This window comes from Arvicanthis niloticus (assembly GCF_011762505.2).
Source record: "Arvicanthis niloticus isolate mArvNil1 chromosome Y unlocalized genomic scaffold, mArvNil1.pat.X SUPER_Y_unloc_8, whole genome shotgun sequence".
NCBI lineage: Eukaryota > Metazoa > Chordata > Mammalia > Rodentia > Muridae > Arvicanthis > Arvicanthis niloticus.
Window position 1 is genome coordinate 363,206 of NW_023045025.1, and position 24,617 is coordinate 387,822.

At 42.6% G+C, this 24,617-nt stretch overlaps 1 long non-coding RNA gene across 1 annotated transcript; it reads right to left on the minus strand.

The window, feature by feature from the left end:
- Positions 1-1,372: 1,372 nt before the first annotated feature.
- LOC143433888 (uncharacterized) lies at positions 1,373-8,193 on the minus strand. Its single transcript, XR_013070186.1, has 8 exons — positions 8,084-8,193; positions 7,071-7,164; positions 6,257-6,465; positions 5,248-5,332; positions 4,976-5,091; positions 3,659-3,904; positions 2,974-3,178; positions 1,373-1,603 (listed from the first exon to the last, which is right to left on the minus strand). It is a non-coding gene; the product is annotated as an uncharacterized LOC143433888 (long non-coding RNA).
- Positions 8,194-24,617: the final 16,424 nt, after the last annotated feature.

Here is a 24,617-nt window from a genome sequence, read left to right on the forward strand (position 1 = left end):
TATACCACATGTCCTTCTAACATATGCTGGCATCTGACTGTGAATGTCATGAGGTCATAATTTAACCCTTAATGACCTACACAGAGAAAAAATGTCCCTTGTCTCCAGAGCACTAAATTTCCAGTCAGTCAATCACTTTCTGCAGACCCAGCTTTTTTTACCGGAGTCCCTGTTCCCACACACACTTCTTCTACAGAAGGTATTTGTGCTGCTGAATATATTTTGTCATACAACCTCTGCTCCAAGATACATGTGTTTTTTCCAAAATCATCAATTTCCTATAATACAAATAAGGAAACCTTAAAATTGAGATATAAAGGTTACAACATTTCTTTACTATACAAACTGTGACCCAGCCATAAAAAGCAAACCACTTTTTCTTTTCCAGTAAAACAAAGGGTATGGTTCAATGATAAATTAACTTTGAATATAGCGCAACGAAATTTACCTATCACTCAGTCAGAAAGTTTTATTTAGAGTTCTGGTTATATCTCCACTAACAAAATACTTAACCCCTAAAGCAGCAGTCATTTCTAGCAACTCTTGTAAGTACAGCAAAGTGACTGAAACACTGATTTAAAAAATGATGCAAAAGACATTCTGGATTGTAGAACAACATATTCCAGAAAGAATATAAACAAAATTTTGTGATTTTATATGTACACACTCCAAGGATTCTGTCAGTATCCAAAGTATTTTTATGGCTGTATTAGCAATGGAGTTTTGGGAGATATATTCCCAAGGGCCACATATTAATAGAATCAAGGAACAGATTAAATTGAAATAGTGGAGTAAATGCTTGGTTTAAAGAACTTTCTACAACGAACTTCATATTTATGTATGAAAAGTTATATAATCTTATATGAAAATATCATGAAGTATCTTTCTACACATACTAAATGTATTCCTTGAGAGGGAAAATTAAAATATCTAAAGTATATTAGGTTAAGATCACAAGACCATCATAGATCTTTTGATCATGCATCCATTTACAGAATTAAATGTGTATACAAAATGTATTTTCCATTATACATCATAAAGAAATGAGTTGGTGACAACTATTCTTTGCATCACATTGTCAACTTACATTAACCATGAGTATGTTCTTGGTATGCCAGTAAAAGAAACATGTTCATTCACTCCTCATTCAATCATCCACAGATATACTTAGAAGAAGGTGCAGAAGTGTGAAACATGTTACATGTATTTTTTTCTTTCAAACATTCCAAGCATGGAATAGTAGCCTGAGATTGAAGAGTAATTTACTGGGCTTTAGTTATCTATACAGACCATTGAATTAAGTCTACAAATTAGCACATCAAATAACAAAACCAGACATAAAGCAGGTTGAAATCAGTAAACATTTCAGATATGTGTTTTAAAATGATTTAATTTCTATAGAAAAAGTGTAATCACAATATAATGTGACAGAAATTGCCAAAGGGATGATGTAGTGATTGCAGTAAGGTTGCATGCAGCAGCAGGTTTGTGTTCAACCATCCATGTCTGGGCAGTAAGGTTGGGACCATTCCACTGATGCTGAAAGCTCTGAAGATGATGAATGGTATTTCAGCCTCTTTCTGCTCCTCTGGAGATCTCATACCTGAGGGAAGGAATGCTATATCGATAAGTAGGAGAATGATCAAGGCCTCTTTGTCCACATTGTGTAAGTGTTACATATTTTGAGCAAAGTGGGAAAGCTGCATGGTCAGAAGGTAAAACCAGAGTTTGCACGGAGGATAAAGATATCACTACAGAGACCCCAGCTAATGAGAAAGGATTGTGTGAAGTTTCCTTAGCCAGAGGTGGAGTTTGAAGATCCCATTAGTCAGAAACAGTATGTGTGAGACAATGTGGGCATTATTGAAGGCCTCATATGCAGACCCTGAATGCCCTCAAGACTAGTCAGAGATGTATGACCAGGGATGAGTGGGTCAGAGGTGAGAAGTCTGAATCTTGTTGAGGGGTATGGGAAAGAAGTGAAACCCCCAAAACCATGGAGAAAATACATGATCCCTAGGATCAGAGCTGAAATATTTGAGGGTTTCTTGGGAAGAGAGTGGAAATCTGTGACCATTTTATAGAAGTAAACTAGCATGTTTGGTTGGGTAGATTTTGAAATTTGCATACTCCTCCTCAGAGACATGGGTTCCTTGTAGTGAATGTGGTGCTAGGTCAGGCAGCAGTCTGAGCATCTATCAGAAAACCTGGCTGACAGTCCCACACTGGTTCTCCTTCTTAAGCATATGTTCAGCTGCTAGGTCTATGTATGAAATGTGGGGAACACATCATTTTGGTTTCTGCCTTGAGGCAGTGAGCTTCTGTTCTGGGCTGCACTTGCTAAGCTTGGGCTCTGGAACTTACAGCCTGGGAGGTCTGGAGGTCCCTTTGGGTGGATGGAAATACTATAAGTCCTAAAGATACGGTGGGGATTGTCTGAGGACCCTGCACCAGAGGAGGACAATGTGATTTCCTCCTTGGTTAGAAAGGCATATTTGAAGATGGCCTGGGGAAAATGAAATCTGAAACCCACTGGAAAATCAGAGGCAGGCGTTTGGAAAGATCTGAGGCCCAATGAAGGACTTAGTGAGTACACTCCCACAGGAAAACAGTTTGAAGTTCTGAGAACCCTTTGGGTACTGGTGGAGTGTAGTTCTCTATTAGAACAGGCAGCATGGAATCCTTTGGTGAGAAGAGGAATATTTCAGGTATAATTAGGGAGAGGAAATTGTCTAGAAGCCAATTCAGTAATAGAGGGTACTAAGAGAACTTTGGGTAAGGGGAGATATATCTAATCTCCCTGTGTGCAGAGGAGGAATTGTTTCTGCCCCTCTGGGGACATGTGATAGATCCAAGATGCTCTAAAGTAGAAAGATGAGATTGGAGGTCCCCAGGATTGTATGGAAGAGGCTCAGCCTTCTTACTCTTTATGTCTGGAGCACTATTGAGCAGAAGTTGAAGGTTGATTGATACCTTGAGAATTAAAGAATGTTCCTTTATTAGCTCCAAACTTGAAATCACAATCTCGAATTCATACCATCCGATAGTTGGTGCTAGGCATGACAGATGTCTTAGAAGTCTTCTAAGAACCTGGAATGCAGTAGCCTCATATTCAGTGTCTTCCTCAAATATATGTCCATCCATGCATTTCTCTGCATGGAGGACAGACTGTCTGGGTCTGTGGGACCAAAACAAAGAAAGTAGTCTCATTTACCTTTGCCTTGATATTCTTTTCAGGGGGACCTCCCTCCACAGTGCTCTCAGATCTCTTAGGTCAGAACAGTGCTTCCCAGACCTCTGAAATTAGAAGTTGTGTGTAAGAGATGCACTGGGAAGATGGTGACTCTGTGGTGTTTCCTCATTTACACAGGCCAGGTCTGGAGCACTCCCTCTTATGAATGTCTAAATCTTCCTGTGTAGAATGGGGGAGGAGCTTGGGCAGCTTTGCTTGGAAGTAGCACTGTTCTGCCCTTCCTCTAAGAGGTAATGTGCCAGATTTCATGGGAATAAGAGGGTCACAGCACCCTAGTCATAAGTGGGATTTCTGAGAAACTCTGTGAAAAGTGAAATTCTATACCTATTTGTCACAGAGGTAAAATCTCTTTCTACTTTCAATAAAATAATAAAGACCATTTCTCATTGAAGAAAATGTAAATACCTTGTGGACCACAGGAAATTTCAGTATTGCTCGATTACTTTCCAATTATTTTTCAGTATTTAGAGTGTCCATATGTTTTGTGTGCTGTGGGAAAGTCCAGGCTGCAGTTGTTTCAATATTCCAACAGGTTGAATGGTTATCTTTAGGCTATGAAACTTTTGGTCAGAGGAAATAAGTCCAAGGCCTCTTTCTTCAGTGGAGGAATGTCTCAGAATATATGTAGTAGGAATAAGCTTGGAAGATATCCTAGACAGTTGTGATATAGCAGGCACACAAAGTCAGTAAAACAAGATCAATTGACAGCTTTCAAAAGAGGGTGGGCATGAGTCCACCTTGGGCTAAAAGATTTCAAGAACTGTGGGCATTAGGAGAAAATGTTGTTGCCCCCTAGACAGAAGGGTAAGAGGAAATCTTTATGAGCAGGCATGGAGTGTCTGAGGCTCCTCATTATAGGCAGAGAGAAAGGCACCAAAGATTCACTATGAAAGGATGACATTTACATACCACTTGGACAGAGAGTGTGCATTTGCGGACTACTGTAACAAAAGTAGTTATTCTGATGTCCCTTTCAGATGAGAGGTGTTGGATGTGAGATACAGTTAAGTGGAATTATTGTGCCCTCCTTCATCAGAAATGAAGTTGAAATCCTTCTAATTATTGTGGACCTTTTTGACTCAAAGTGGACTTTAAGACCTTGGGCAGGGAGAGATTATCTCATGCCCTGTCCATCTTGTAAGATAGATATTGGACCCTCTTATATACAGAGCTTGCATTTGATATATAATGGACAGAATTTGATTGTCTAAAGCAATGATGTTCAGAAGTAGAAGATTAAAGCACACTTAGAGTCTGCTTAAAGTCCCAAACCTTTTTAAGGATGAAAAAATGTCCTAGCCTACCTTGAGCAGGGATGGTAAGACTGCTTCACAGTTTAGAAGATTTGCATCCTCAGTTACACTGTGGTAGGCAGCAATCTAAGAATTATTCATCAGTCATGATTGTCAGTCTCTAAGTCCTCCTGAAGTTTGTCATCAGCTACATGCGTAAGTGCATGAAGGATGGTATGAAAAACAGAAGACTGAAGTGTCAGGCTCTGTTAACACAGGGCAGAATTAAATGATGCCCCTGTGGTCACACAGGTATTTTCTTAGTGGCCATGGTTAGAGGGAAATGATCTAAAGTTCATCATCAGAGGGTTATGTTTGAGGCCCATATATAGGTGGGGGATGCTTTGAGGACCCTTTGATCTTGGTCCCCTTAGGCACAATGAAAACCCTCAGATCCCAGTAGTGAACTCCAGTCATTTTTATTACTGACCTTGGACAGAAGGGGAAGGTTTAGGGTAGTATTTGTAAGAGCAGAAAGGCCTGAAGGCCACCTATTCCAAGTCAAGTGCTGATGACCCTTCATCTAAAGGAGATGGTATGTGATGCCTGGAAAATAGATCCAATTTGAGTAGTCTGTATTCATAAATGGAACATCTGGAGTCATCCAGAACTGCTTTGCTTAGAAAGAAAGTGCCTGGCCATGTTTAAACAAATAGCAAGCTGTAATCCTCTCACTGTGCAGAAGGGAGAAATCTAGCTTACCTTGGGTAGTGGGAGAACAGTATGGTACTGCATCTTTTGCGTCCAAAGAGTCTTCCCAGCTTTCATTATCCATATATTGTACATCCTGTTGGGAAGAGTACAAGAAACAATCAGCAAGCTCTTTCTTCAGGATGAGAAGTGGTCTGAAATCTGATGCTCCCTCAAAGTGGTATTGGTCTGTGCATATCCTTAAATGAGAGACAGGAAGATTGCATTTCTGACAACCACCTATAGATCCCATATCTGTTAGTTTTCACTTTCCATTTTCTACCCTCTGTCATACACCCAGAAACTTGTGGGGTCCCACTCTGAGGTTGCAATTGTGTTTGCCTGGCAATTTGGTCAGAGAGATTGGCACTAACGTAAGACGAGTTTAAAGTCAAGTGTAAGGTGCCCTTGGAATGAAGCTATGAACTAGGGTGTCCCATAGCTAGAGGCTACATCTGAATTTCCTGTGACTACAGATGGAATGAATGAGACCCACTTGGCCATAGGAGACAAACCTGTGGTCTCTGTCATCATTGTTTCATGAGACATACACCCTTGGCCAGGAACTGGATGTCTATAGTCCTTGTTGTTGAAGGAGGAAATCATAGCCTCCTTTTACACTACACTGAACTGCATGTGAGTGGATTTGATTCTGGTTTCTACAGAAGGGATGGCATAAGCCTTACTCTACCTTGGGCCTCTTTAGCCAGAAGACAAATGACTTAGGCCTGCTTTCAAAGAAACAGAAAGTTTGAGGGTGTTTCCTCTAAATGAGTACTTTAGTCCACCTTGGACAAATGGGGAAGGTCTGCAGTAGGTTTAGTCGTAGGAGGGAGGTCTGACATTCTCTTCAGTAAAGTAAAAAAACTGAGGTAACTTGGGAAGAAAGAAAGTGCTCAGCCCTTTATGAGAAAGAGAAAACTTTGAGACCTGGTTGTGCAAAGGTATGGATGGGTTAGAAAGCCCTAGGAGAGGGGTAAGTACCATGCAGCATCCTGATAGACATGAATGACCCTGTTACCTTATTCAGTAAAGGAAGGTCCCAGCACTGCTCTTCAGCTTCTAACTCTTCTTTAGTTGGTAGAGGTTCCACAACTTGTGTTTGGTCTGGGGGAGTTCAGGCAACAAGACAATCCTTTTTCAAACAGCCTGGATGCCTGTCCCTGGCTGGGTTGCCTCCTTCAGTTTGTCTTAACATGTCCATGTATGGGCAACAGCAATGTGATTAGGCTATGGAGCATAACATAGGATCCAGCCAATAATTCTCCACATACGTCCTGGGACCTCAAACTAGAGTGAAACAATATATTTCCTTAGCCACCATGGTGAAAGGTGAAAGGCTTGGATCTCTCTTATTATAGTGTATACATTGGAGGTAGTTCAAAGACATAAGAGAATTCTTGAAGATACAAGGCACGATACACAATTATTCAAAAGATCATATCTAATGTCACCTTTGGAAAAAAGGAACATGGGAGCTTCCTTTGGTCAAAGACAGTGGCTCACATCCTCCCTTGCAGAAGTGGACAAGATCCAAGGCCATATTGTTGGTGAAGGGAAGGGCAGAGGCCGAGTTCTCTCAGGAACTTCAAAAAACAAGGAGTGTGAAAGTAAATGGGCAACAAAGGAGTCTGGGAACCTCTTCCCAGAATGAGAAGTTCTAAGACAACCTTCAGCAAAGGAGAAATCGTGAATGTCTTGGTTCATAAGCTAGAGGTCCCCAGTCCTATTTTGTAGAACAGAAATATCCAGTTCACCCATGGTCAGCAGGGGAAGGTTCTAAACTACATTGTGCACTGGAGGAATGTTCTGATTGCCTCACCCCAGATGCATACCCTATGTGAAATCTGTGAGAGTCCAGGCAATGATCACCTCAATCTTCCAACAAGCATTGATGTTTCCCCAAATCTGTGTTCAAACTGCACACATCTGCAAATAATTGATAGGCATCATGCATTTTTTAATTTAGAATATTTTGTTGGATATTTTATTTATAAAACAGATGTCATGCCCTCTCCCCATTTCCCCTCCCTAAAACCCCCTATCCCATTCCCCCTCCTCTGTTTTGCTTTTATACCATTTTAATTACATGCGACTATTAAGGTCAGTTCTGCATTTTGATGACCAATTTTGAGGCACAAGGTATGAAAGCCGATTTCATCTTTATATCTTCTATCCTATGATCTAAAAGCAGAGTAATGTGAGGTACCATTGTTTGCAAATGTGTTGTAAAGATATCTTGGAAAGAGCTGTTAGCTTTAAAGAAAACTTAGTTAATAGGGGTGTTTGTGAGGCATTATCTGGTGGTTCTTTAGTTGCACAGGTGGACATGATGTCCCTTGGTGTAGAGGATGAAGGTGTGAAACACCCATTTTACACAGGGGCTACTTTTGAGAGCCCTTTTGAATAGATTTTGATTTCCCAGGGCCCCCTTTGCAGAAATTGAAGGTCTAAAATCTATTTGGCAGGTGGAGGTCAACAATAGGCCCAAAATCCTATTGGGAAGACAGACAGGGAATGTTAGATTCTCTTTTATGTAGAATGATTGGTATAAAGCTCCCTTGATCTGACAGCCCTTTAAGGAGAAAAGACTCAAAGCAACTTTATAGGAATAGGAATTTGTAAGGAACACGTAAGGCATAATAGGTGTTTTAAGGGCCCATTTGGCAAATGGGGTCTAGGGCAATGTTAGTCCTAGGAGAGTTCTGCCATTTTGTTCACTGTAGTGAGAAGGAGTAAGTTAACATTAACCCTGAGGCCCTGTTGAAAAAGGAGAACAGAATCTCCTTCAGGCAGAGTGAAGGTGCCATATACACTTCTGTCAATTGTAAAGGCCATTATACAGAACCTTATACAGTGGAGAAATTTTCTGGCAGCAATTATACGTTTCCAATTCAGAGTTTTGTATCTGTATTGCTTGTGTTCATTCTGGGAGAGAGCAGGCAGAAACTCATTTCTTTTTCCCAAGGGTTTGGATGACTGTTGCTGGCTAGGTTACATCTAGTTTGTTCAGCTGTCCAGATCTAGGCAGAAATGTTGGAAGTTATTACGTTTCTGTGGACTTTCCTTGTGTCAGATGGCACAGGTTCTAGGCTCTGATTCTAAACTTGGACTATTGGACCTCAAACCAGAGTGGACTAGGGTCCCTTGTTTACAGAAATAGTCACCTTTGGAACTATGCCTGATCAGTTAGTTATAAAAAGTACATTGATCTTTTGTGAAAAGGTCATGGGTCTCACTTTGAGATAGAAAATATGTTGGGAGGATAGGGAAGAGCAGAAAGGTCACATAATCACTCAGGCACTAGGTTACCATGGGAATTGAAAGAAGGTGCAGAAAATACCTTATCAAGTGCAAATGTCCTCACAGTCCAGAATACCCATGTGTTCTGGGACTCTGAGGCGTGCTTCCCAGGAAACAGAGAAATTTTTTTCTTACAAATTGGTTGGTAATCTCTGGCTCCAAGTTCTCCACAAGGTGTTCAACAGCAGCACAGGCAGGGGCAGCAAAGATGGACCTGCTCCATTTCAAGTGTCAATCTTAAAGATAGAAGTTAGATCTGGGCTAAGATTTTTACTGTCAGGTTCAAGGATATCATTTTATGTCCCAGGATGTCCATTCAGAGTGATCTGCCATCCCTTCAGTGACTTGGGGATGACTTGTCATCCAGATCAGAAGGGAAACATTAAGACCTCCTAGAGAAATAGCACTGAGAATTCTATGACTAGAAGTGGATTCTCTAAGGAAACCATTGTCAGGGGATGCTTGGTCAAAATATTATGGGAATTTTTATATTCTGATCATCGCTCCTGTCACAAGGATATCAGGACCTCCTTTCTTCCCTCGGGTACTCACTCCTTCTACCTTTGATTAAGGGGGCATCATATTTTCCTACTGAAGCAAAGGGAGCCTCAGATCATTCCAGTTTGTCCAAAGGAGGCTTAAACATTCGTTTAATTAGGTTGAGGAATCCCATACAACTTCTGAACATCTCTGTGAGTTTTCATGTCGGTGGCTTCTCTGTAAGCTCTGTAAGCAGAAGAATGTGTATCAAGTCCCTTTCAAATTTAAGGGTGTCTAGAACTCCCTTATTCCAAGAAGATAGAATGTATGCTTCTTCATTGACAAAGTATGCATGTCAAAGATTCTTCATTGCATCATTACTGAAACTACAGTTTTCCTTGAGCTGAACGAGAAGTTTGTGAAACCGTAGTTCACAGCTTCCTGATACTGTAGACTGAGCCTCGGATATTTTTCTTATTGTTTCCCAGATTTCCCTTTCAGCTCAGTTTTGTAGGTTCAGTAATGATGCAATGAAGAATCTTTGACATACACTGTCAAGGAAAAAGCAAACTTTCTATCTTCTTGGAATAAGGGAGATCTAGACACCCTCCAATTTGAAATGGACTTAACACAAATTCTTCTGATTACAGATCCTGCAGAGAAGTCACTGACATGAAAACTCACAGAGATGTTCAGGAAGTTGTATGGGATTCCTCAAACTAAATGAATGTTTAAGACTTCTGACAAACTGGAATGATCTGAGGCTCCCTTTGCTTCAGTGGGAAAATATGATGCTTCTTTAATCAAAGGTAGAAAGAGTGCATACCCCTGGGAAGAAAGGAGGTCCTGGATATCCTTGTGATGGGAGAGATGATCTGAGTATAAAAAACTCCATAATATTTTATGGAAAAATTAAATTGCTTACCTTACCTGATGAGGCGTTAGCATTGCCTCACCTTCGAACTGTTCTTCAGTCTAGAATATCCATAACTTTAGCTGAAGCAGCAGGAGACCAAATAGAGTTACAATGATTCATGATCACCATGGGTATGTGATCACACCTCAGCATGATTTCCTCCTAAGAATTATATCCAACCAACCAGAACTATGCTAGACAGATGATTTCACAGCAGGTCATGTGACTTTACTCAAGGAAGTAGCATAAGGTTCCAGGATTTGCTTTCTCCTCTTGATTTCTGTGAACTTTGACCAAAGGGAGCAATGCACCTTGGTCAGAGGTAAAATATCCCACAGGCCCTTGAGCAGTAGGGATTGTTATGAGAGCCTATTGGGTTAAAGGGCTGACTTTGAAGGCCCCAATCATCAGAGGAAGAAAAATACCACCATTTTGAAAAGGCCCTCGACCCTGTTGGACAGTAGGGGAATATCCCTGTTTACCTTCTGTAGAGGAGGTTGGTCCAGGAAATCCAAGCTTCCATGTCTTCAGATAACTCTAGAAAATTCTTGTCTCTGAGGACTCCATTGTTGACTTAACATCGATCTGAGGTATCTTCTGAAAAGTTGGGCCAAAGTACCTGGGTGTGTTTCCTATATATAAATGGCCTTGGATCCAGGCTGAGCTTTTGATTCAGTGGCCATGGGACTTGAATCCAGGGTTGTCTGTTTTTTTTTTTTTTTTTTTTTTTTGGTGGTCTAAGGTGTATTTCCTAACCAATAAAATCTGAGGGAGAATTTCTGGTCTCTCTTAGTTGAGTGGTAAACCTGAGTCAGCCCTGGACAAAGAGAGAAGCTCCTGTGCATTCTTGGTCACAAGGATCCTTGTAGGTCACACTACAGGTGAGCCTGAATGTTTGAGATACACTCCTCAGTGACAAAGTCAGTTCTGTAGCTTGCTTCATCAAAGGGGCATGTCTCAGACATCTCCAGTGCAGACAGAGGAAGAATAAAATATATTTATTCAAGGTCAGCTGACCCCTTTGGCATACCCTAATGTCAGGAGCTACTATGGTTAGAGGAAATAAGGCTAAGGCCCTCTTCAGAAATATTCCAACTGGGTATCAGGCTCCTTGTCATCATGGGTTTGTTTACTTCTGAGGGGGCATGACTTGATGGAGTTATTAGCTGGAGACATAAATTGTCCTTTTTCTAGAAGGGTCCATCTGAGGCCCGATTGTGACTTTATCAATTCTATTGTATGCTGATCATAAAAGGGCTGTATCTGTGGCCTTCTTGTCAAGGTCTGAAGTCCTTTGCTTATTATGTCATAGGTCTTAGGACCTCTTCAAGTCATTGAGGACTTATGGGACACCTTAGTTCTGAAGTGGTAACTCTGAGGTCAATTTGAGCAATTAATGAATGTTTGAGGTTTCAAGTTCTCAAAGGAATTGTATGTTAATGCTCCCTTGAACACTGGGGAATTTGTTACACATTTGATGTTGAGAGGGTATATCTGAACCATGAGTTACTGCTGAAAGTTGTGAAGCACATTGGTCCTATACAGTTAAGATGAAGGTCACTTAGGCTATTGGGGAAGATCTGAGTATCCCTGGTTCACAATGGACAGGTCAAAAGTCCCCTTGATCCATACAGAAATTTGGAAGATCAGTAGTTCTTAAGCTGTAGGTCTGATGCCTACTTGAGAATGACTGGAGTGTATTTAGCCTCCTGGTTAAGACAGAGTATGCCTGAGGACCCCTTGAGAATCTTGAGAATGATTTGAGCTCCAATTCAGAGATTTGGGGAAGTGTGTGTTTTCCTGCTTTTGTGTCAGAAACACAATTTGAAGGACCCATGGACAGAATGAGAATGTTGACATATCCCAAAACTATTAAGGATACCAATCTTTAGAGGCAAAAGTCTCATACCATGTAGGGGAAAACAGAAATTGCAAAGACTCTTGTGTCAGAGGAAGATCAAGAGTCAAGTTGGAGAGTAGAGAAGGCCTGAAAATTTCCTTATCCAGTCTTCATGGGAACCAAGAACATTCCTATCATGCAGGCCAGGGAGCAGTGTAATCAATCTCCAACACGCTAAGAGGCAGTACTTAGCTAGGTCTCCTGATAACTCAGCTGCCTATTTTTGAACATGGCATGGTTTGTTATTTCTGCTGACCAATTTTAATATAAATCTATATAACAATATATATATATATATATATATATATATATATATATATATATATACATATATATATACATACATATGTATATATACATATAAATGTATATATACATATATATAATTATATATAATATATAAATAAATAAAAATATATTTAAATATATATATTCTCCTGGGTTTATGACTTTGCAGGCTACTCTTAGGCATCAGGACCTTAGACATCCATGTCCTGTTATTTGGATGGAGGTCATTAGGTCATCAGATCAGAATAAGATGCACTCAGTGCAACTTTAATAGAGGGAGTTGTTTTTTTCACCAACTAGGTCAGTTCAAGTAGGCCTAGATATACAGTGGTCAGAAAAAGCACATGTTATTCTCCACGAGGAACACATTTTATAGCATGCCATTTTGACTACAAATTGTGAGCTACTCTTAATCAGAAGGGGGAATACTTAGCATTCTTTTAGTCAGAAGAACTTACCTGATGCTTCAATGTGTATCTGAGGCAGCTAGAAATAGAAGTTGTAAGTTTGATAGATGGTGGATGAGAAGAAAAAGTATTAAACTCCTGCTGTTTTTATGGGGCACAGAGTGGGAAAATATAAGGTTGACTTTTAGATTAAAAAAAGAATTGAAAAAGCCATGGTAAATGAGAGTAGGGCCCAGGCCACCCTCTTGAGATGGGCTGCCTTAGAGCTTCCATTTGGCAGGCTGGGAAGCTCTGATGCCTCTTTGGGAAGAAGAGGAAATTTGGAGGTTTCCTAGGGCAGAACTTGAAGGTCTGACCCACTGTTGATTATAAGACATATTTCTGAATACTTTTCTGTCATAAAAAGCTTCTCTAAGACCCAGTGTCTTAGATGGGGCATTTGAGAGTCTATCTCTTTCAGCCTGAAACATTCTGAGGCTGCCTGAAACAGGGGGGACATATCCAATGTCCCTTTGGTAAGAACTAGAAAGTCTTAATCTATATTGGTCAGTTTGAGAAGGACTGATAGCTCCTTTAGAGGAGAAGATATAACCAGTATATCTCCTACTTTGAAGTGGGATCCTTTTGAGATTGCTTCGAACAAAATGTGTGTATCTGTGGCCCCCAAGGTCAGAAGGGTTATAAAGGGGGTATCCAGATTCATATTGGAGTGCTGGGTCTCTCCCTTGGTAGGAGAGGGAAGGTACCAGGTCCTCTGGTTGACATATGATATGACTGTAATTTCTTTGTCTAACAGGGAATGATGTTGTACTCCCTTTTGGAACTGGTGGAGGGATGAATCCCCATAAGATAGGAACCAAAGCTGTGTGCTCCCGTTTGGAACTAATGGAAGGTTTCTCTCCTTCTTGGACAATAGGAGCATGTTTTGAGCTCTCCTTAGTAGAAACAGGGTGGCTGGTATCCTCTTGGGCTGATGATGAGTGTTTGACACCCCCATGGGGACTGTCTCTATCTTGAGATGACTCAATGCCTTCTTGGTCTGCAGCAGACCTTTCCAGGGCTCCATGGGTTTCAGAGGCATTCCTCTGTCTTCTCCTGGTAAAAGTAGTGTGTCTGGGAATCTCATGAGGAGAGGTGGAATGCCTGAGGCTCTCTTCATGAGAGTTAGTGGTTTGTGTGCACTCTTCAGTAGAGATGGAGGATGCTATGCCCTCTTGGGGAGTAGCTTTAGGTTTCTTATCTTTTTTGGAAGATAAAGAATATCTGAGCTCTCTTTCTGACAAAGAAGATGGTTTGCAACTCTCATGTTCAGAATTGGAAGCTTGAGTGTCCCTTTGGTCAGAAGGGGCCTCTTTTGATGTGGTTTTAGTAGACTTGGACTGTCTGTGAATGCCTTGGGGAGGTGGGGGACTTCTGAGGCCCTCCTCAGGAGATGGTGAGGATCCACAGGCTCCTTTGGCAGAATCTGAAATAGTGAAGTTTCTGTTGGTCTCAGTTTCAAGCTTTGCACCCCTTTTGTCAGAATTGCAACCTCTTAACCCCATTTTGGAAGAATGGCAGAGTTCCCAGCCCTCATCTTCTGATGGCACAGATTTCAATCCTGTTTGGTCTAAAGAGGCATGTCTTGATCTTGTTTCTCCCATATTAGAATGTCTGGAGCAACCTCCTGGAGAGGGAGAAGGAATGACACCTTCTTTAGGAGGGGAACTGGAAGTGGGACTTGAGTCTTTTTTGGCATACTTGAAAGATGTGAGGCTACGTTCAGCAGAAGAGATACGTTTTAAGACATCAAGTTCTGAAAGCAAAGTTTGGATATCCCCTTCAGGAAATGGGACAGATTTCAATACACTTTTGATAGAATTGAAAAGTCTAGGGCCTTTCTTGGGAAAAGAGAAACGCCTCTGGCGTTCTTTATGAGGAGAGATAGAAACAAAGTCATCACGTGCACAAAGGGACAGTCCGAGAAACTCTGTTGAAAAGGAAGTTTCTACAGTGTCTTGGATAGATGGCATAGGTTCTAGAAGCCCCTGGGCTGGTTGAGAATGTTCTAGAGTTTCTTGTGGAGATGTGGGTGTTCCCAGAATCCTTTCTTCAGATACTAAAAGACCCAGAGCACCTTCATTAGTTTTCAAAGGACCCAGAGCCCCTGGCACAGATGGCAAAGATTCTACAGTCCCCGACACAGAATCTGAACTCATAGAAATGCATTGGGTAGATGGCATGGGTTCTTCTGACTCTGGTCTAAGTGATGAAAAAGGTTGAAACCTGAGGGAGTTTTTTGCAGGTGACAAAGGCTCTATAATTTCTTGGGCAACAGGTGCTATTTCTGCAGTGTTTTGCACACATGGCAATGTTTCTAGTGTGCCCAGGGCAGATTCAAAAAGACCAAGATCTTCTGGATTAGATGGTGAATATCCTACAGTCTCTTTATCCAAACAGGTTCCTGGGGGCTCTTGGGATAACAAGGAAGTTTCTGGAGACCCTTGGGTAGATGTCAATGTTCCTAGAACACCCTGGGCAGACAGGGATGAGTTGAGAGATAATAAGTCAGACTGTGGCACTGTCAAATCCAATTGGACAGATGGAGAAGATCCTAGACTCACTGTAGTAGATGCTGAAAATTTGAAATCTGTTGAAGAATTGGATATTCCTGGCTTGCCATGCATACAGGTGTAACCTTCCAGATTCCCCTGTAAAGACAGGCAAGGGCCTCCAGCTTCTTGAACAGATAACAACGGTCCTGGATTCACTTGAACAGATAGAGACATTGTCAAAGGCCCTAGGGATGATGATACAGATCCTAGTGTTCCTTGTCCAGATAAAGAAATTACCATAGGACCTTTGGAAGAATGCATAGATCCTGAAGATTCTGAAGCAGGTGGATCTGTGTGTTGGGCCCTTTGAGCAGAATTCAAAGACTCATTTGGTCCCTGGCATGAAGAAGAAGGTCCTAGAGTACCCTCAGTACGTTTTGAGAGATCTAAAGTCCCTTCTACAGAAAGGGAAGTATCCGAAAGGCTTAGGGAAGAAAGTAAGGGAATAAGGTGGGCAGATATTGAAAGTTCCAGAGGTGAGCCACCAGATACCACATGTCCTGTGGTGGATGTTGAAGATTTTTGCACACCTGGTGCAGATGATGAATATCCTAGAGGCCCCTGGGCAGATGGCAAAGGCTCAACAAAGCCTTGTGCAGTTGCTGAAATGGTCAGAGATCCTTGTTCAGATTCCAAAGTTCCTGTTGTCTTTTGAGCAGGGTGGGTATATCCCTCACACACTGGAGTAGATGGTGAATCTGCCACTGTGCAGGGTGTAGAGGTGCACTGTGTTCCTGTACCTTGTGTATATAAAGGACTTGAAAACCTTTGGGGGGATGTAGCATGATGGGCAGAACTTTGCGTAGATGTGGATTGACATGCTGTCCCCTGAGTAGATAAACAGGGACCCACAGCTCCATGAGCAGAACCTGAAGATGCTTGAGTTCCCTGTTCTGTAGAGGAAAGACCCAGAGGATTATAAGAACCTTCAGAACATTGTAATGTATTTATCATTGCCTGGGCTGAGATCGAAAGATTCAGAAGCCCCTGGGATGATTGCAAAGGTGCTAGACACCCTTGACCGGATGCAAAATTTTCTGCCCCTACTTGGGTAGAAGATGAATGTCTACCATGTTCTGGAGTAGATGGTGGCAAAGTTCCTAGAGTCACTGACACAGGTTGAGAAGATGCTACATCCTGCCTCACCATGGGCGAATGGCCCAAGGTACTCTGTGTTTCTTTGTCTTGCCCCACAGTAAAAGTTTCCTCTGCTGCCCTGGAAAGTTCCTTGGGCTTTTGAGAATATAGCAAAGCTCCTAGAACCCCTGGAGCAGGTCCAGTAGTCTGTGGGGAACATGATGTGCATTGTCCAGTATGTTGAGCAGGTGGAGAAAATGTAAGAGCCCTCTGGGAAGGAGTGGGATGTTTCAAAGACTTTGGAACAGATGACACAGTTTCTATATGCTTTTGTTTGGATGTGGACGTTCTCAGAGACTCTTGGGCAGATTGGGAAGTTCCCAGAACCCCTTGTGCAGATGACAAAGATCCCAAAGTTCCTTCTGCAGATAAGGGAATTACAGGAGGCACTTGGGCACATGGAAAAGTTCCTAGTTCCTGCTTGTCACTTTCTTTATAACCTAGAATCCCTGAGCTAGGACACAAAGGTTCTTTAATCCCCTGGGCAGCTATGGGCTTTCCCAAAGTGGTTTCTGCACAAAGGGAAGCTTGTGCACACACCTGAGTAGATGCTGATGGTAATGGAGAAATTTGTGCCAGTGCATGCGGCTCAAGAGCTGCTTGGGAATATAGGGAACTTGACACAGTTTTTGGCAAAGATGATGGAGGGGCTGGACTTGCTTGTTTTGGTGAGGTTTGACCAAAAGGCGTCAGGGCATGGGGCAAAGTTCCTGTAGTCCTCGGCACACACTGTGACCTTCCTAAAGAACCTGAGACAGAAGACAAATGCCTATGAGTAGTACGCTGGGCAGACTCAGATGTTCCCAGAGTCTTTTGAGAAGATGATGACTGCTGGAGAGAATTTTGAATACATCGTGACTGGCACAGAGTTGCCTGAGCAGATATGCAAAGTTTGGTAGACAGAAAATGTGCTAGATCACTGGAGACTTCTAAAGAAGATTCCTGAGATCCATGATCATATAGTGAATGTCCTGTAGTCTCTGAGGGACATGGCAAATGGCCTGTAGTCCCTTGGAAAGAAGGTGAGGTATCCTGAGATTCTACCTTGTGTGATGAGTGCCCTAGCTCTTTTTGGGTAGATGTTGAATTCTCTGGAAACTCTGGGGTAGATTGCAAAGAACCCACAGTTTCTTGGACAGCCATAGAATGTTCTAGAGGCCATTGTTTACATCCCACAGTTGTGAGAGTACCTGCTGTCGTTAGGGGAGGTTTCTGAGCACATCTTGCAGATGATGAAGATTTCACACTCCCTTTGGAAGATAACAATGGTTTTGTAGTTTTGGTACTAGAAGAAGATCCTTGTTTAGATGGCAAATTTTCTAGAGTCCTAGTTTCAGATTTGGGCAGTTGCCTAGCCCCTCTCAGAGACAGAGAATGTTTTTCAGCCCCTTGATTAGATGGCAATACTTTTTCCTTCCTATGGGCATGTTGAGTAGATCCTAATACCCCTTTATGACATGGTGAAGGGCCTCCAGTCCCTTGTGCTGATATAGATTGTCCCAGATTGTCATTTTCTGATTGGTATTCTGTCCCTTCCCCTTGTTCAGATACCAAAGGCTCTAGGGTACCTTGTGCAGAAAGATTTTTAGATGCTTTACAAGGCGTGGAAGTTTTCAGAGATGTTTGGGGTAATGGCACACATTCTAAACAATTTTTTTTAGATGTGGACTTTCCCTTAGACCCTTGGAACTTTAGAAAAGGTTGCGTAGTTTTGAAGTCTATTTTGGAAAGTGACAAATCACTTTGAGCATGGCAAACATGTTCTGGAGCCTTTGGGAGAGATGAAGAAATTACCTGAAGCCCTGGAGCAGATGGTAAACATACTAGAGCTTTTGGGGTAGACAGAGAAGGCCCCTGAGCCTTTTGGGAAGATACGGATTGTCCAGCATGCCCTTGGGTAGATTGGCAACTTACCATAGTCCCTTGGTCATTTGTGGAACATTCCAAGGCCTTTGGGAGAGACATAGATGGTGTGGGACTCACCTGAGGATTAGTTACAGCTTTTGAAGTTCCTTTGGCATCAGGAAATGATGCAAGCCCCCGTTTTGCAGAAGGAGGAAGGTCGAAACTGTCTTCATCAGATGGGAAACTTCTGAAGCCTCCTTTGTCAGAAGGATCAACTCTTAATCTGTTTTTCCTAGAAACTGGATGCCTGGGGACCACTTTGTTAGAGAGAGAACGTCTACCAGTTCCCCCCAGAGAAGGCACATACAAGGAACACTCTTGGGTAGGTGGAATTAATTGTAGAGCTCCCTGTTCAGATATAGTACATCCTAAGGCCTCTTGGTGAGATGGAGAAGGTCTTAATGTGCCCTGTGTACCTGCGCAAATCTTGACTGTGGCTTCAGCATGTGGGGAAGGTACTAGAGCTACCTGTGTAGATGTGGTCTCTCCTAGAGCACCATGGACATATGTGAGAGGTCTAAGAGCCTCATGGGCAGGTAGGGAAATTTCTAGACCTCCTCCTTGTGTACATGTGGAAGTTCGAAGGGAACATTCTTCAGCTGAAGAAGGGGATAACACCTTTTGTATAGAAACATCAGGCTTCATGGCCATTTGGATGGGCAAAACAGCATCCAAGCCCCCTTTGGAAGATAAGGTAGAATCCAGAGCCTTTAAAGTATTTGGAATATGTTCTGGAGACACTTGTGGGCATGGAGAATGACCAATGGCGCTTTGTGCAGATGAGGAAGAGTCTATAGCACCTTGTGTAGTTGGAGAAGATGGCTGATCCTCTTGAAGAGATAGGGAAGTTCCCATAGCCTCCTGTGAAGTTTGGTGAGATCCCATGAATTCTTGTGCATAGGTGGAATCCAAGGAATTCCCTTTTTTAGATGTACAGGATGCTACAGACCCTTGTGTATGCATATCATGTCCCACAGCCCCTCTTACACATGGGATTGGATCCAGAACATTCTGTACAGGTGGAATATGTCTTAGAACACCTTTTGTAGATGTGCCACATCCATAAGCCATTTCTAAAGATGGAGCTGTTTCTAGAACTCCTTTTGTATATGTATTCTGTCCCACAGTCCCTTCCTCAGTTGGGTTAGTACTTGGAGAAATTTGTACAGGTTTGGAAAACCCTAGCATATCTGATGTGTTAGTAGAAATTTTTAGAGCCTCTCCTACTGATACAGAATGATCTAGATTCCCATGGGGAGGCAGGGAAAGTTGTATTGTCTCAGCACACTGTACAAGTATGGAACTTGCATGGCTCACTGCCAGTGTTTTGGTACAACCTTGGCTCTTTTGGTCCTGATGACAAGTCAGGAGGGCCCTTTTGGATGGTAGGGGGTATATGAATAATTCTCTGCCAGATATGGACATTTTGAAGCCCAGCTGTTTAGAAGGAGCATCTTTCATTGTCCAATTGCTGGAGTGGGAATTTTCAGGATCCCTTTTCACAGAAGGAGAATCCGTTATTCTCCTTTTATGTGGGAGAGCAGACTTGAGAACATGTCTTTGACCATCTCCTGTAGAGGGAGACAATCCTAGTGCTCCCCTGACAGATTGGGACGGTCTCAGAACCCCTGGTGAAGATGGTGAAGGTGCTAGATGACTTTGTGTGTGTGCAGAAGGCACAAGAGTCCCTTGGGTGGCCTCGGGTGTTCCCACCACATCTTGTGTCTGTGTGGAACTCTCAAGAACTCCTTCTGAAAATGACAAAGGTCCTTGAGCTCCTGGTGTAGATGTTGGAAGTTTTTTCTCCACTTGGGCAGGTGTGAGCATTGTGAGGCTCACATGGGAACTTGTGATTGCATTTAGCCCCCTTTGGACTGTAAGAGATGATCTAAGCCCATTTTTTTAATGGTGTGGGACTTTGAAAGTCCTCCTGGATTAAAGGGGAAGTTCTGAAATCCCCTTGGTCAGCAGGGTCAGTTCGCAAGCTCACTTTACTAGAAGCAGATTGCTTAGGGCACTTTGGGAATGAGGGGGAACATTTTTGGCTGTCTTTGTGAGAGGACTTATCTCTCTGCCCTGCTCTGGCAGCTGTCAAACATGTTAAACTCTCCTGGGAAGAAGTGGTACGACTTGCTCCATTTGTGAAAAATGAGAAGTCACTGATCTTACTTTTCGGAGAAGAAGGTTTGGAGCTGTCTTTTTCTGATTGGGCCTGTTGTAGGTCCCCTTGACCAGAGGGGTCTTGCCCAACATGCTTTGGAGGAGAAGTGGAAAGTTTGGAGACCTGTAGGGTAGGGGATAAACTTTTGAACCTCCTTCTGGAAGAGGAGACATGTATGATTTTTCTTTCAGGACAATTGGAAAGTCTTTGGGATGCCTGGGCAGATGTGGAATGTCCCACAGACCCTTGAAAACCTTTGGTTAGTTCCAGAACATTTTGGTGGGATACAGACCGTCCCTGAGCATCTGGAGGAGAAGTGGAAGATCCCAGAACTCCTTGGCTAGATAGGGAAGGGTGTAGGGAACTTTGAATGTGTGGGGAAATTACCTGTTCACATTGGCCTGCAGAAGACTCAGCAGAAGATGACCCAGGCACAGCAAAAGAATCAGCGGAAGATGACCCAGTCACAGCCGAATAGTCAGCAGAAGATGTTCCAGGCACAGCAGAAGAATCAGCACAAGATTTTCCAGGCAGAGCAGAAGAATGAGCAGAAGATGTCCCAGGCACAGCAGAATAGTCAGAAGAAGGTGACCCAGGCACAGCAGAAGAATCAGCACAAAATGAGCCAGGCACCGCAGAAGAATCAGCAGAAGATGGCCCAGGCACAGCCGAATAGTCAGCAGAAGATGTTCCAGGCACAGCAGAAGAATCAGCAGAAGATGCCCCAGGCAGAGCAGAAGAGTCAGCAGAAGATGTTCCAGGCACAGCAGAATAATCAGCACAAGATGTGCCAGGCACAGCAGAAGAATCAGCACAAGATGTGCCAGGCACAGCAGAAGAATCAGCAGAAGATGTCTCGGGCACAGCAGAAGGGTCAGCAGAAGATGACCCAGGCACAGCAGAAGAATCAGCAGAAGATGGTCCAGGCACAGCAGAAGAATCAGCAGAAGATGGCCCAGGCACAGCAGAAGTGTCAGCAGAAGATGGCCCAGCCACAGTGTGATCTTCTTTGAAGTTTGAACTGGCATCTTCACTACTGTGTTTTGTAGATGTTGCAGGTACGCTGCGACCCAACTGGTCAAAGTCCATAGGTTCTTCAAACCCAGTAGACACTGCCCGGCTTTTCTTCACCTTCCCAGGTATGGGCACAGAAGATGAGGCCACTCTTTTTCTGGTGACAGGCTGTAAAACAGATGGTCTGGTGTCCCTAGTCAGTGGGTTACTCATGCCCTCAGGAACCCTCAGAGGCAGTGGAACTGTCAATGTCCTGTTCTCTTTCAGATCCCTCAGAGGTTCCAGGGTACTCTTATTGGCTGAAGCCTTTATAAGATCTTTGAGTTCCTGTAGCTTTTCTGTAACCTTAGCGTCCGGTTTCTTGAATCTCTGGTCTTCATAGGGCTTTGTGCACCTGAACTTGTGCCTAGTCGGTCTAATGAGTCCCGGAGGTACAAAGTCCCTCGGGTTTCTGCTGATCAAGTGCTTCCCCCATTGGGGGACACTGAAGGGGGTCCCAGGCCGTGGAGGTTGGGAACCCTGCAAGTGCTTCCCCCCTTGGGGTAGGGTGTGAATATCCGGTTGGGGGACACTGAAGGGAGTCCCAGGCCGTGGAGGCTGGGAAAACAGAGGTCTACAGTCAGAGGGTAAAGTCCTTGCTGAGGCTCGCTGGCCTCTCTCCACACGTCTGGCCATTTTGAGTCATTAAGGAAATTGAAAGAAGAAATGGGAAAGGTTCTACTACCCCTTGAAGGGGCAGCGAATGTACTTGCTAATGGTGATTCACAGAAAGTAGCAGTTAAGCAGGATCGTTTGAGAGCGACTTTCTCTCCAGAGAAATGTGGACGCGTCCAGGAGGTGAAGGGCACAGAACTAGAGTGACCATTGTTCTCGAGAATCAAGCATAGCTCCACAGCGGCGGTCCTCGGGCCTGCATGGGCCTGTCTCGAGCTGCCTCACCTGAGAGTTCTGCTTGTAGTAGCAGGGCGATCATCCAAGCGTTCTGAATGGGGAGGGACACTGAGGACCGTCTTCCTTAGAGTCCAGAGTGCTACCTGGTCTGGTGCCCACTGTCAGTGGCCATGACAAGGAATTGTTGGAGCATCATGATTGGAAAGGGCAAGGGGTGCTTAGAGGACTGTGCTCTCAAGTCCCATTTGTGCTAGGATAGAACCCTCTAACCGGAGGCCATCGATGTTGCAGTGATGTCTGTTGGAGCCTCGTAGCTGGATGGGAAAGGCTGATCCAGATCCTTGCTAATCAGAGTCTGTGGGGGCTAGACAGTCACTTGCATTTGTGTTACGGAAAGAACAAGTGTGAGAATTTGAATAGAGCTTAGAATGTATGGAATGATATTACAGAAAGTATTCTGTATTTTAAAGATGATCTATTCTAGATATATTTATGACAACTCTGAGCCTTCCTGGATGCAGAAAGACATCTCTAAATGACTAAATAATGCTTACTCTGCAATATTACTATTGTGCAAATAATATGCTATTATAGGTATTGTTTGGAAAATAAGAATAAACAATAGTCTCCTTAGAGTACAGATGCAAGTTGTATTTTAAACACTTCCATCTGTGTTTGACTAAGTGCATTAGATTCAGAACACAGATGCTGTTGGACTCCTGAATGTAGCACCTATGGCCTTAAACAATTGCTTTGCCTGTCCCAGTTTACAGGTTGAGTTCCTATAACATTTACATGTTTGGGTTACTTTTGAAAGGTCATCCAATTCTCCTGAAGACACAATAAACTAATGACTCACATTAGTGGCTCTGCCTGGGCCGATCGGTTTCATTCCAGTGACACAGCTGGAGCATAGTTGCACAGAATGATTTTTGAAACCCTTAGCCAAGTTGATTCTTTGAAAGGTCATGTTTGTATAGCAGTTGATACACTGAGAAAGTGTAAAATTGCTTATAAGTATGAAGATACCATTTTACTGACATGAGAAACTTGATTTGGTGGTTATACACCTTGCCAGTGTATTTGAGCAGTTTTTGATCTTGATGGATGAAGGGCATTTGTTTGGGTGCTATATTTGATTTTTTGTGAATGATTTCTGTTTCCCTTTGGCTACACAACCAATAAGCCTTGCATCATTCAGAAGCATAGGGGCACTTTCCTATCATCTAATTATTTCCCTGTGCCATTAGCTTGGTGCTTTGCTCCATTCTTTCTCCTTGGAATTTCCAAATGCTTCATTACCCACTTTCTTGGTTTAACCCCAATATATCCCAATAATTTCAATTTTAAAGGCATCTGCTGCCAGGAAAATCCGTTCTTTTCTTACAGTCTGGGGTAAATTCTGTTCTTGACTAATTCTGTCTTTACAGTGCTTATCCTCATACTAGTACATATCATAACTTTTGTCTTGCTTATCTGAATTTCCTGTTGGTCTTTGACAATCTTTGAAGAGATTGAATTTACATACCAGAATATTCCTGCTAGGCATGAAGAACTTGCTGCAGGGTAAAATGGACAGGATATTATAGGTATCAATTCAGATAATAAACACCTTTTAAGAATTGATTTGGCAATTCTAATGTCAGCACAAAATGGGTTTCTCAATTTAAGTTACAGTGACTACGTTTAGTTCACATAATCTACCAAGGTAAACTGAGTAGTGGTTTATATGTCCACGAATGACTGCTTTAAACATGGCAATAGTTAAAAGAAATTTCAAATTTTCACTTTGAAATTAAATGTCTGAAGATGATTACTTGATTTATGATTGGCTAAGATTTCTGTGAATTATTTTACATACTTGTGAATGTTCCCTAAATAATATCATTATTAATAATAACATTGTAAACTTGTTCAAATAAAACAAGTTTTTGCATAGTAAATTTTGAAATGAAATAACTGAATAGTATATCTTGTAGCATTTAACTCAGTAATTAATATTCAATGGACTGCTCTCTGCAAACTGAATCTGGGGATCCATTGCTGAGGAAAATACCAACACAAGTCAGCGAACATGAAGAAAGCAGGCTGTTGCCTACACAGGGCAGTTACTCTTACATTCTAGTGCTTTTGATGCAGGAAGATACTCTGGAGCCTAACAAAAGAGAAATGTAAACACTAACTCAGCCACAAAATCTTTGATATGAATCTGTTGTTCTTACAAGATATGCTAGGTTTATGTTGGTAGAGAACTTGTGCGAGTGAACAAACAGTAACTGATTTCACCTAAGGTGCACTCCTCAAGATGGAACCCATATGAAAGACTGCTCATGTGACCAAGAACCTGAGACTAGATAGCCCAGATACCTAGGGTATAGTCAAATAA